Source organism: Pinus tabuliformis, chromosome 4_2 (genome assembly GCF_031772625.1).
Source record: "Pinus tabuliformis cultivar Carrire ecotype Pingquan chromosome 4_2, CPIR1, whole genome shotgun sequence".
Classification (NCBI taxonomy): domain Eukaryota; kingdom Viridiplantae; phylum Streptophyta; class Pinopsida; order Pinales; family Pinaceae; genus Pinus; species Pinus tabuliformis.
Genome location: NC_142304.1, coordinates 468,276,730 through 468,287,094, shown reverse-complemented (window position 1 = coordinate 468,287,094; position 10,365 = coordinate 468,276,730). Strand labels below are relative to the sequence as shown.

General features: G+C 42.4%; 1 long non-coding RNA gene across 1 annotated transcript; it reads left to right on the top strand.

Annotated features, from left to right (window-relative positions):
- Positions 1-454: 454 nt before the first annotated feature.
- Positions 455-990, top strand: LOC149169996 (uncharacterized). Its single transcript, XR_016259439.1, has 3 exons — positions 455-507; positions 620-698; positions 804-990. It is a non-coding gene; the product is annotated as an uncharacterized LOC149169996 (long non-coding RNA).
- Positions 991-10,365: the final 9,375 nt, after the last annotated feature.

The window sequence follows — 10,365 nt, the reverse complement described above, 5'->3', positions numbered from 1 at the left end:
CTTCACGCAGTATCTACAGGTATATACATGGCAATTGATTTAACATCTGGTTCAAACCCAAGGTGGGCAATCTATGTTTAAGACCTTAATATTTATCATACCCATCGATTATGGATTTTTTTCGCTTTACTAAGGTTTGATGCAATATACGTTTGTTTGCGGGCCATGAGTTGTCATACCTCTGTGATATAAATGTGAAGCGCCACATGGAATACGAAGGAGCCAACTCACCCCTCTCCGTGGCCAGATGGCTCATCTTCACGTGCTGTCACGTGTCTCGTGGAGGGTTGACCTGCTCTGGGGTTCGCGCCAATCCATCCCGCCAACATCAACGATGGTGATCCCTCCTTATCATCGGACGGCTCAGCTTTGTTTAGGGTTTGTCGATCCATATTTAACCACCGGGATCGTCGGACTGGGGTCATTTGCACCCATTGCTGCAGCTGAGCTTCCTTACTCCTTCGTCAAGTTCCTCTGCAACTCCTCCGGTTTGCATCCTCCTGCCAGGTAAAGGTTCACTCCACTGACTATTTGATGTTTAAGTTTCATAGCTAACCAGTCAGTTTTGTATATAAGCTTGGAACCCTCGTCATACCCTGACTGTGGTCTTTGTTGACAGACGGATGTACACAGGTCGGATGCTGTCCATAGATGGTCTCCACAGCGTGCCGGAGGGTTTGGATAACGCGCATTTACAGGTAAGCTTACTCCACTATATACTTTATCTTTGTTACGGTTTTACTGTGTTGATGTGCGATGACTCTGGCTGAGACAGGGCTTGTGTTTTATGCCTAATGTCTCAGGTCCAACACCATGTCCAACCTCTTGTGCGCTTAGCAGGCGGTCTCTTTATGCCTGTTTGATCCGCATGAGACCTTAGGGTTATGGCGTTACGCCCTTCATTTATGTGTCTATGTATTGAACAGTTAGGGTCTCAAGTTTGACTGTTAATGTTTGTATATCTGAACGCTCTTCCGAGCCATTGACAGAGATGTAATGTTATATGAAGTTCTGTTATTTAATAGTTGTAATACTTGCGGCTTCCGCATTTTACCCTGTCAGGACCTCTCACGGCTACAGGGGTGTTTCCACAGTTTCTTAATAAATACAGTTTCTATTCACATATTCTATCAATAGAGGCTAAATATCATTTCGTTCTTGCATTGCCGGTGTAAATGAGGTTTATATGTATCGTGCCTCGCTGTTTGTTCGTTTTCTATCTAATCCATGACTACATAGTTTTTGTGGTTCGTTGTCATACGGCTTACTATGGTTTACCCATTGAGGGTTTCACATGCAATATTTCTTCGAATAACTGTTCCTATTCTTTATATATATACGCATGCTCGGTTCACCGTCTTTATATTTGACATGTTCTGTTCACAGTCTTTATATTAACATGCTCTGTTCACAGTCTTGATATATATATATATACATGCGATTTGGGTGAGCCCTATACTCGTTATATGGGTGCAGAGGCCGCCCTTCTGCGAACATCTGATATGGTAACCCACTGCTGGGTTAGCACATAGTTATTAATCCATTATGTTCTTACTGTGCTGCCTTAGTTCAACATTATGTGAGGGTTTCGTTATACAATATGTTCAGGTACTTGACTCTGTTATATGTGCATGTAACTTATTCTGTTTCTATGGTTACGGTTTCGCGAGTACCACTGTTTTGATCTGTATGATGCTTCTTTTCACGGCATCGTTCCAGAGTAATATTCCACTACACAGTTGTTAGTTTTACAGGATATTTTATATAGTTGCTAGTAGAACATGATATTTCTGCTCTGGCAGCGTTGGCTCATACTTTACTGTTCGTATACATCACATCTCGTTCACATCTTTCTATTTAGCTTTACACAGTGTTATCATAATGATTATTTCTATACAGTTTAATTCGCAGTTATACACGAGTTTGTATAATGATGTTGCTTACTTGCAAGCACCGAGTCTGTGCTAGATTACTGTAGTTAACTAGCTTATTTCTTCCAGTATTTCCAGACCCTTCCCTCCAGGTCTGTGTTCTTTAAGTTTTTCTATTCGGTTGATACTCAGGTTTCCTTACTTGTTAATTGACACAGTCTCCCAAACTACCCCAACAGCTCTCAGATTGTCTCTATTCTGAGCGCAGAATAACTATGTAACCCTTAAATAAATACAGTTTACAGTGGCCGCTACAGTTACACTTTTCATTCACAACAGTTTAAAGACTGTAAGCATTACCTAGTTACCCATCACTATAACTTAAGGAAATAATACAACTTCTGCTCTACCTGTACGCTTCAATACCTGTACTTGTTCATTATGAATCTTTTGTACACCTTAATACTTATTCCTAATCAATAATTGGATTAGAAGATGCGTACCTGGTTAATCCCGCTACTGATGTTCTTATTCACAGAAGTCACCTGCAATGTTTTTGCTCTTATCCTCCCAACCTTGAGATCCACTGCTGTTGGATTCTCCCCCCGAGCCGTCTTGCAGGCCTGCAGCCCTCAACAAGACCCTTGCACCACTGTGCTAGGTTATCTGGTCATCACCAGACTTAACCTCTTTTTCTCACTCTGCTCTCTTGGAATTCTTCTCTCTGCTTGTTCATCAACAACCCCGAGACTTTTCCTTCCCAGGACTTTTTCCCTGCCTACTGTTATGGTCTTAAAGAACCTTCGTGAGGTTTTATACAGACATGCTTCGGCTTCTATACAGTTAACGTTCATTGGTTTCTATACTGTTAACATGCATCGCTTTCTTTACAGTTAACATGCATCGATTTCTTACAGTTAACATGCATCGATTTCTTACAGTTAATATGCAAGTATATAGCAGATAGTCTCTGATTGTTTTGTCTTAAATAGCCAGTTCTAAATACTCATAGAAACTGTTTATAATATTACATGTATACTTTTCCATCTAGTTAACAACAGAAACTTGGACTCAGCTATACTTTCCTTCTATACACCTAGTATACTGAATACAGAAATCTGAGTCTGGTGAATAACTCATACCTAGTCTACCAGTTACAAGAGTTAAGACTCCAGAAGTTCACCTGCATTTTACATACTTGCTCTTATCCACCCAACCTTGAGATCCATCAGTACGTTGGATTCTCCCCCCGAGCTGTCTTGCAGGCCTGCAGCCCTCAACAAGACTCATGCACCTTCTGTGCTAGGGTTATCTGGTCCTTACCAGACTTAACCCTCCTTTCTTTCTTTTTTCCTTTCTTGGAATTTTTCCTCCCCTGTCTGTCACAACAGCCCAGGGGTTTTCCCTCCCAGGACTTTTCCTGTGTGAAGGGTTAGTTTCTTTTTCAGTTTCATAACTGTTTCCTTTTCTTTAGAAATCCTCCCCCAGGAGGCTGCCAGCATTTTCCAAAAATATATTTTCCATTTCATAAATAAAATAATATTATTTAGCAACAGTAATTAACAATTCACATTAGTTTCTTACCACAGTAACTTTTCATAATTACATGTTCTACGGGGTCATCACATCTCCCCCCCTGGGATTGGACATCGTCCCGATGTCTATTCCCTTTAAATAAGTCCGGGTAAACTTTCCTCATAAGCTCCTCGTCTTCCCAAGTAGCCTCCTCAGGCCCATAGTGCTGCCACAGCACTTTAATTTGGGTAATAACCCGTTTCCGCAGCCGCACTTCTCTCCGGTCGAGAATGCTCTGTGGTTCGACCAGAACCTCGCCTTCCGGTTCGACCTGCAGACAATCAATATCTTCAGTCAGTTTCTGTTGAGTATATCTGCATGTTCAAAACAACGGGATTAAATTCTTACCCGAACATCTTGCCATTTGATCACATGTTTAGGATCGTATACATATTTCTTTAGAACAGAAACGTGGAAAACGTTGTGAATTCTAATATGGCTTGGCAAGGCGAGTTGGTAAGCCACTGGCCCCACTCTAGCCAAGATCTGAAAAGGTCCAAAGTACCGAGGAGCCAGCTTGGCACATCCGCTCCATTGCAGTGTGCTTCTTCTGGCTTGGATCCTCACAAACACATGGTCACCAACCTGATATTCTTTAAATCTTCTTTTTCTGTCCGCAAAACTTTTCTGCCTGTCCTGCGCAACCTTCAAATTGGCACGCACCCTTTTCACCATGTCTTCCATTTCTTTAAGCATTTTCGGACCCAAACTCAGCTTATCCTCAGGTCCACCCCAACTTGAGGGTGTGCGGCATTTTCGCCCATACAGAACCTCAAAGGGGCTTAACTGTGTCAAGGTATGGTATCCATTGTTATATGCGAATTCAACCAGGTGTAAATATTCTTCCCATTGATTTGGTTTCAGCATCACATACGCCCTCAACATATCTTCCAACACTTGATTTACTCGCTCGGTTTGACCATCGGTCTGCGGGTGATAGGTTGTGCTAAAGTTCAGCTGTGTTCCTAACTCAGCGAACAACGTCCTCCAAAAGGTGGATGTGAACTTTACATCCCGGTCTGAAATGATTACTTTCGGCAGTCCATGCAGTCTGAACACATTCTGCATAAAAAGGTGAGCAATTTGCACTGCTTTATAAGTGGACTGCACGGGTATGAAGTGTGCCGCTTTACTCAACTTATCAACCACTACCATGATGGAATCATTGTTTTTCTTCGTTCGTGGCAAACCGGTTATAAAATCCATGGAAATGGTTTCCCATTTCCACTCCGGAATAGGCAAAGGTTGTAATAGCCCGGCCGGATGCAGATGTTCTGCTTTAATCTGCTGGCACTCTAAACACCTTGCCAAATACTCAACCACCTGCTTCTTCATTCTGGGCCAGAAATATTCCTTCCTAAGTGCAGTGACCATCTTTTGGTACCCTGGATGGCCAGTGTAGTGGCTGGTATGGAACTCGTCCAAAATCAGGTTCTTAAGGTCATTCGAATCAGGTACATATAATCTTTTATTAAAATACAGCATGCCAGCACCGTCTAGTGTATATCCTTCCTGTAATTTTTCCTTAACTGATTGTTGTACCTGCTGTTTGAATTGTTGGTATTCAGCATCCTGATTTGCTGCTGATTTAATCTGCTCAAACAGAGAGTTTCCCACTTGCTGACTGAAAGTTCACACAAACACTGCACCTTTCGACTCAATGCATCAGCCACCCAGTTCTCTTTGCCTTTTAAGTGCTTAATATCGAAATCGAATCCACTTAGGAAATCTGCCCAACGACCCTGTCTTGCATTCAAGGTAGGTTGACTGAAGTAATTGGTCAATCTGTGGTGATCTGTTAACAACAGAAATTTCCTCCCCAAGAGGTAATGTCGCCACATTTTCAGCGCATGAATAACAGTTGTTAATTCTAGATCGTAAGCAGAGTATTTCTGCTCATGATCTTTTAATTTTCTCGATTCATACGCAATTACTTTCCCTTCCTGCATTAATACTCCTCCCACACCCTCTTTACTTGCATCGGTACACACTACGTAATCCTTATTAGGATCAGCTATACTCAAGATGGGTGCAGTGGTGAGTAAGTGCTTCAACCGATCAAAGCTCTGCTGACATTCCGCTGTCCACTTAAACACCTTCCCCTTTTTCTGCAAAGAAGTGATAGGGTAGGCTATCCTTGAGAAGCCTTCCACAAATCTTCGATAATAGCCAGCTAGTCCCATAAAGGATCTGATATCAGCTACATCCTTGGGTATGGGCCATTCCATAATAGTCTTTATTTTCTCAGGATCTACTGCAATTCCTTCTTTAGTAATCACATGGCCCAAATATTGGATTTCCTCCTTGAAAAAGTCACACTTACTAAACTTAGCATATAACTGATGTTCTCGAAGAGTTTGCAACACCGTCCTAAGGTGCTCTTCGTGTTCCTCATGGGAACGAGAATATATCAGAATATCATCGATAAATATCAGCACGAATTTGTCCAAAAACCTGTGAAACACGCTGTTCATCAAACACATAAAGGTGGCAGGTGCATTGGTCAAGCCAAAGGGCAGCACCACAAATTCGTAATGCCCGTAGCGTGTTCTGAAAGCGGTTTTGGCAATGTCCTCTTCCTTAATTCTGATCTGATGATAACCAGATCGCAAATCGATCTTGGAGAATACCTTTGCCCCCTTCACTTGATCAAAGAGTTCGTCAATCCGAGGCAAGGGGTATTTGTTTTTGATCGTGAGCTTGTTCAGCTGACGATAGTCTATACACATACGGAGAGTTCCATCTTTCTTTTTGACAAATAACACTGGAGCTCCCCACGGTGACACGCTGGGGCAGATATAATTCTTATCCAGCAGCTCTTGTAGTTGCATTTTTAATTCTGTTAACTCGGGTACGCTCATTCGGTACGGTGCCCGTGACACCGGGGCTGCCCCTGGTGTTAACTCTATAGTAAAATCTATATCCCTTTTTGGGGGCAGTCCTGGTACCTCTTCAGGAAAAACATCCACAAATTCCTGTACTACCAGAATATTGTCTAGTGCAGATGTTTTTTCTTTCTGGTTTGCATAACCAACTTGAATAGCATAAATCTGACACTTCTTCCTGAGACATTTAGCTAGCTGGGAAGCAGTGATAGGCCGGATCTGTACAGGGTGTTTAATTCCCTGAAATTCTTGCTGTTGTCCCAAGTCATCTTTGTAATAAATGGTTTTGGTCTTGCAGTTTACCAACGACCAATGTTTTTCCAGCCAATCCATACCAATCAGGATGTCGTAGGACCCCAATGGAAGTACATTCAGGTCTGCTGTAATTGGCTGTCCAGCTATGCTGAAAGAGCAGTTACCAATTTTGGCTAAGACTCGCCTCTTAGCTCCCGTGGCTAGCTGTACCAGCCATGGGCTCCTGAACTTTTCAGAAGGTAACTTACACTGTTCTACTATTTTTGGGCTAACATAACTTAAAGTAGCTCCTGGGTCAATAAGAACAGCTATAGAAAGGTTTGAAATTTTACCTTCAAACTCCACCATGGTCGGCTGGTATTCCGCTTGACGGTCATCCAAAGCTGCGTTAATTCTTGGTATGTTGCGCGCCACTTCCCCAACAGTCGATGCTTCTTGGATCTGAGATATTTGGTCCACTCCTTTACGCTGAGGGCAGTTCTTAACATAATGCGGTCCTCCACAACCCCAACATTGGACTGGAGGTCTGGTCATCCCTTCAAGGTCGGACCTAGCAGGTGGTTCACTGATTCTGCTCTCACTTGGTTTAGTCCGAAAGGTACTCTTTGCTACATTTCTGCTAATCTGTCCCTTACCAGCACCCTTGCTGCCATTACCACGACTTCCTTTATTATTACCAGCAATTCTGCTGCCCTTTCTTTCATTCCATCTCTTATTTGAAATGTCTCCTTTTTGTTTGTTTTGCTGGTAACAGATTCTTGCCTTACGAATCGCCTCATCCATTGTTCTAGGATTATCAAACTCAATGCGTTCCCTTATATAGGCAGGTAGGCTGCTCACAAATCTCTGCACCTTGGCCTTTTCCTCCTTAATGTATGGCACATAGCGTAGCAGGGAAGTGAACCGATTAATGAACTCGTCCATAGACTGCTGTCCTAGCCGTAAATCATGGAATTCCCGTGCTTTCTCATCATAGAATCGTTCGGTTAGATATCTCTCCTTGAAGTATTTTTGAAACTTTTCCCACATTATACTCTGCTCATTTACTCCTTTTACAATCTTGGTTTCTTCCCACCACAGAGTTGCCTTGCCTTGTAGCTGGAAGATGGCCAGCCGTGCCTTCAAATTCTGATCATACTCGTACAACTGGAAATACTTGTTCATGTTAATTAACCATGCTTCTGCTGCTTCCTCCTGTTCCCCATCGAAATGTGGAGGTTTAATTTTCCGGAATTCCCCCTGCAATTCCATTTTCTGTCGTTTTGAAGTTTGTTGTTCCAGTACATTATCATAATGGTCCTCCTTTTCCTCTGAAATTTCAGGTGCAGTTGGGTAATTCCGCTCCTCAGTTGCCCTTTGCTGTTCTGCACTGGGATTGGCTAATGGTGGATTTTGTCTGTCCGACAAACTCTTCAGTATTCTTTCCTGCTCCACTGTCAATCGCGCGTTGTCTTCTCGCAGACGTGCCATCTCCCTTTTCAGTTCTTGAACAGTTTCTAGTATCGCCAGATTGGTACTGCGTGTCTCTGCACCAAGCTGTACCCACAGCTCTGGATTTTCCCGAAGAATGCTGTCAGCTCCCTGCATTTCCTCCATCTTTATTGTTGACTGTTAGCGGATTGTTGTTTCTGTATTTATCTCCTAATTAATAAACAGAAAATCAGTTAGCTGAATTAATTCTTCCTCATATATGTACTATATGATAATCTTCCATGCAGTTGGATCTTACTGCTCCAGAGGCCACAGTTTTGAAACCTCTGCTCTGATACCACATTGTCACGACTCCACGGTAAATATACCAATAAAAAAAAAAAATTAATTGCAAAACCTATTACTTTATGACTCTCCATATATTCGAACATAGAATAACTACACATATATATATATAATTCGCTCTTAAGTACCGAACGTGCTGCCATGGTTACACATATATAAATTTCAACCTATTAACATAAGGTTTCCTCTTGACTTATTGTTATATGAATCATTGGGCGACCCTCACATCTAAGGTTTAAGTCAATGGTTATCATGTCCACCGGCTTGCTGTTCCGATCAACTCCGGTGCCAGGTGTGAACGGAAATTTTAAATGTCTTCACCTACCTTGGCCAGGTGGCTAGCACCGTGCAGAGGCCATGTGAAGTCTCGGAGAAATCACCGGGGTTCGCGCGCCAATCCTCCACTCGGATGGACGGTGAGGATCACTTGTACAGATCTAAGGGTTTACATTCGCTTCAGGGTTTAGCGGGTTTTATATACCACCGAGTCGCTTATTCCGGGTTCATTTGCACCTGTTGGAGAGGCCGAACGCTCGCTCAGCTCAGCGGCTCCTTACCTGCACCATATGCCAGGTCTTGCCAGCTACCTCAGGTAAACTGACCGCCGATTCATAGTTTTCATTACAGCTGTTAAAACATTTGTATATACAGTGCGTTGATACTGCAGGGTTTAACAGTTCCGGTTAATACATTCATGACTAACTTCAATGCGTTTGTTATGTACAGGTGATTGCATCTCAGTCCTCCTACCGCTCAAGGAAAGGTTATGCAACCGAGGTGTTCTCAGGTATTTATCCTATCATGAGTTGATGCAGAGCCTCGGTTTATCCCGATGGGTGAGGGTTTATACTTGAGGGTCTCCTTGTATCGATTTCCTTGGCCTGAGGAGTTCCTCACGGCATTCTCTTATTTATTGTCTCAGGGTTCCTCCATTCGACCAAACCCTGGTTAGGATTCGCGGTCGGCCTTTCCATGCCGGAACCTGCGTCTTATCTGGTTTATACAGACTTATGATGTGTATGTATTTTGGCACTATGCCCAGGATTGTGTATATTTCTTTAAGAGTTCACGGCCTCCCTTGCCGGAACCAAATAGATTCGACTTAAGTCGGGATATTTACTTATTTCAGTTCTCTTGCTGTCAAGGGTATTAAATATAATCTCTCAAGTTTTATCTGTATTTATGAAGAGGCCAGAGTCTTTCTCGGCCCTCTGGACATTTTATGAACAGGCTGCCGTTATAACCTTCGGGGGTTTTGTCTATCACAGTGTTAATGTATATATATTTCCTTTCCTCTGTGAATACGATGTATATGCTCTTCGTCTGGTTTTATTTTGCATCAACAGCTTGTCTTGATTATACGCATATGATCGTGCTTTCCAGAATGTATTTGAACTCGTCTGGTTATAAGGTTATTGTTATTCCGTGGTTCACAGAGTCGAGTCGTATTCTATTCAAGGGTTTTGTTATAACAGCCCTATACTCGCTTGTTAATTCATGGCTGTATACGGCGGTTAAGCGGCCGTTTGCCACAGCGGTTCTGTTACCAGGTGACATCATGTCGCCTTCACACTGTTACTGATATTATTCATTTGTATTCTGCGATGATGTAGTGTTTATCTTTTACTTGTTTTCGTATACAATGAAACTTAAACCCTAGGTACAGGGTCTGACAAGTTTTCTTTGTAACGACTTCACTATATACTATGCACAGCACTAAAGTTTCAATATGTTTCTCGGCTGTTGTAGAAATACGACATATCTCTGTGTCGTCCTGTTATTTCCATAAATCGTTCTACTGTTATAGTTTGCTAATGAATCTTCCGCTGTTAAGTATTTCAATGCATATTTCCACCATGCACTTAAGTACTCCGCCTACTGTTATGGTCTTAAAGAACCTTCGTGAGGTTTTATACAGACATGCTTCGGCTTCTATACAGTTAACGTTCATTGGTTTCTATACTGTTAACATGCATCGCTTTCTTTACAGTTAACATGCATCG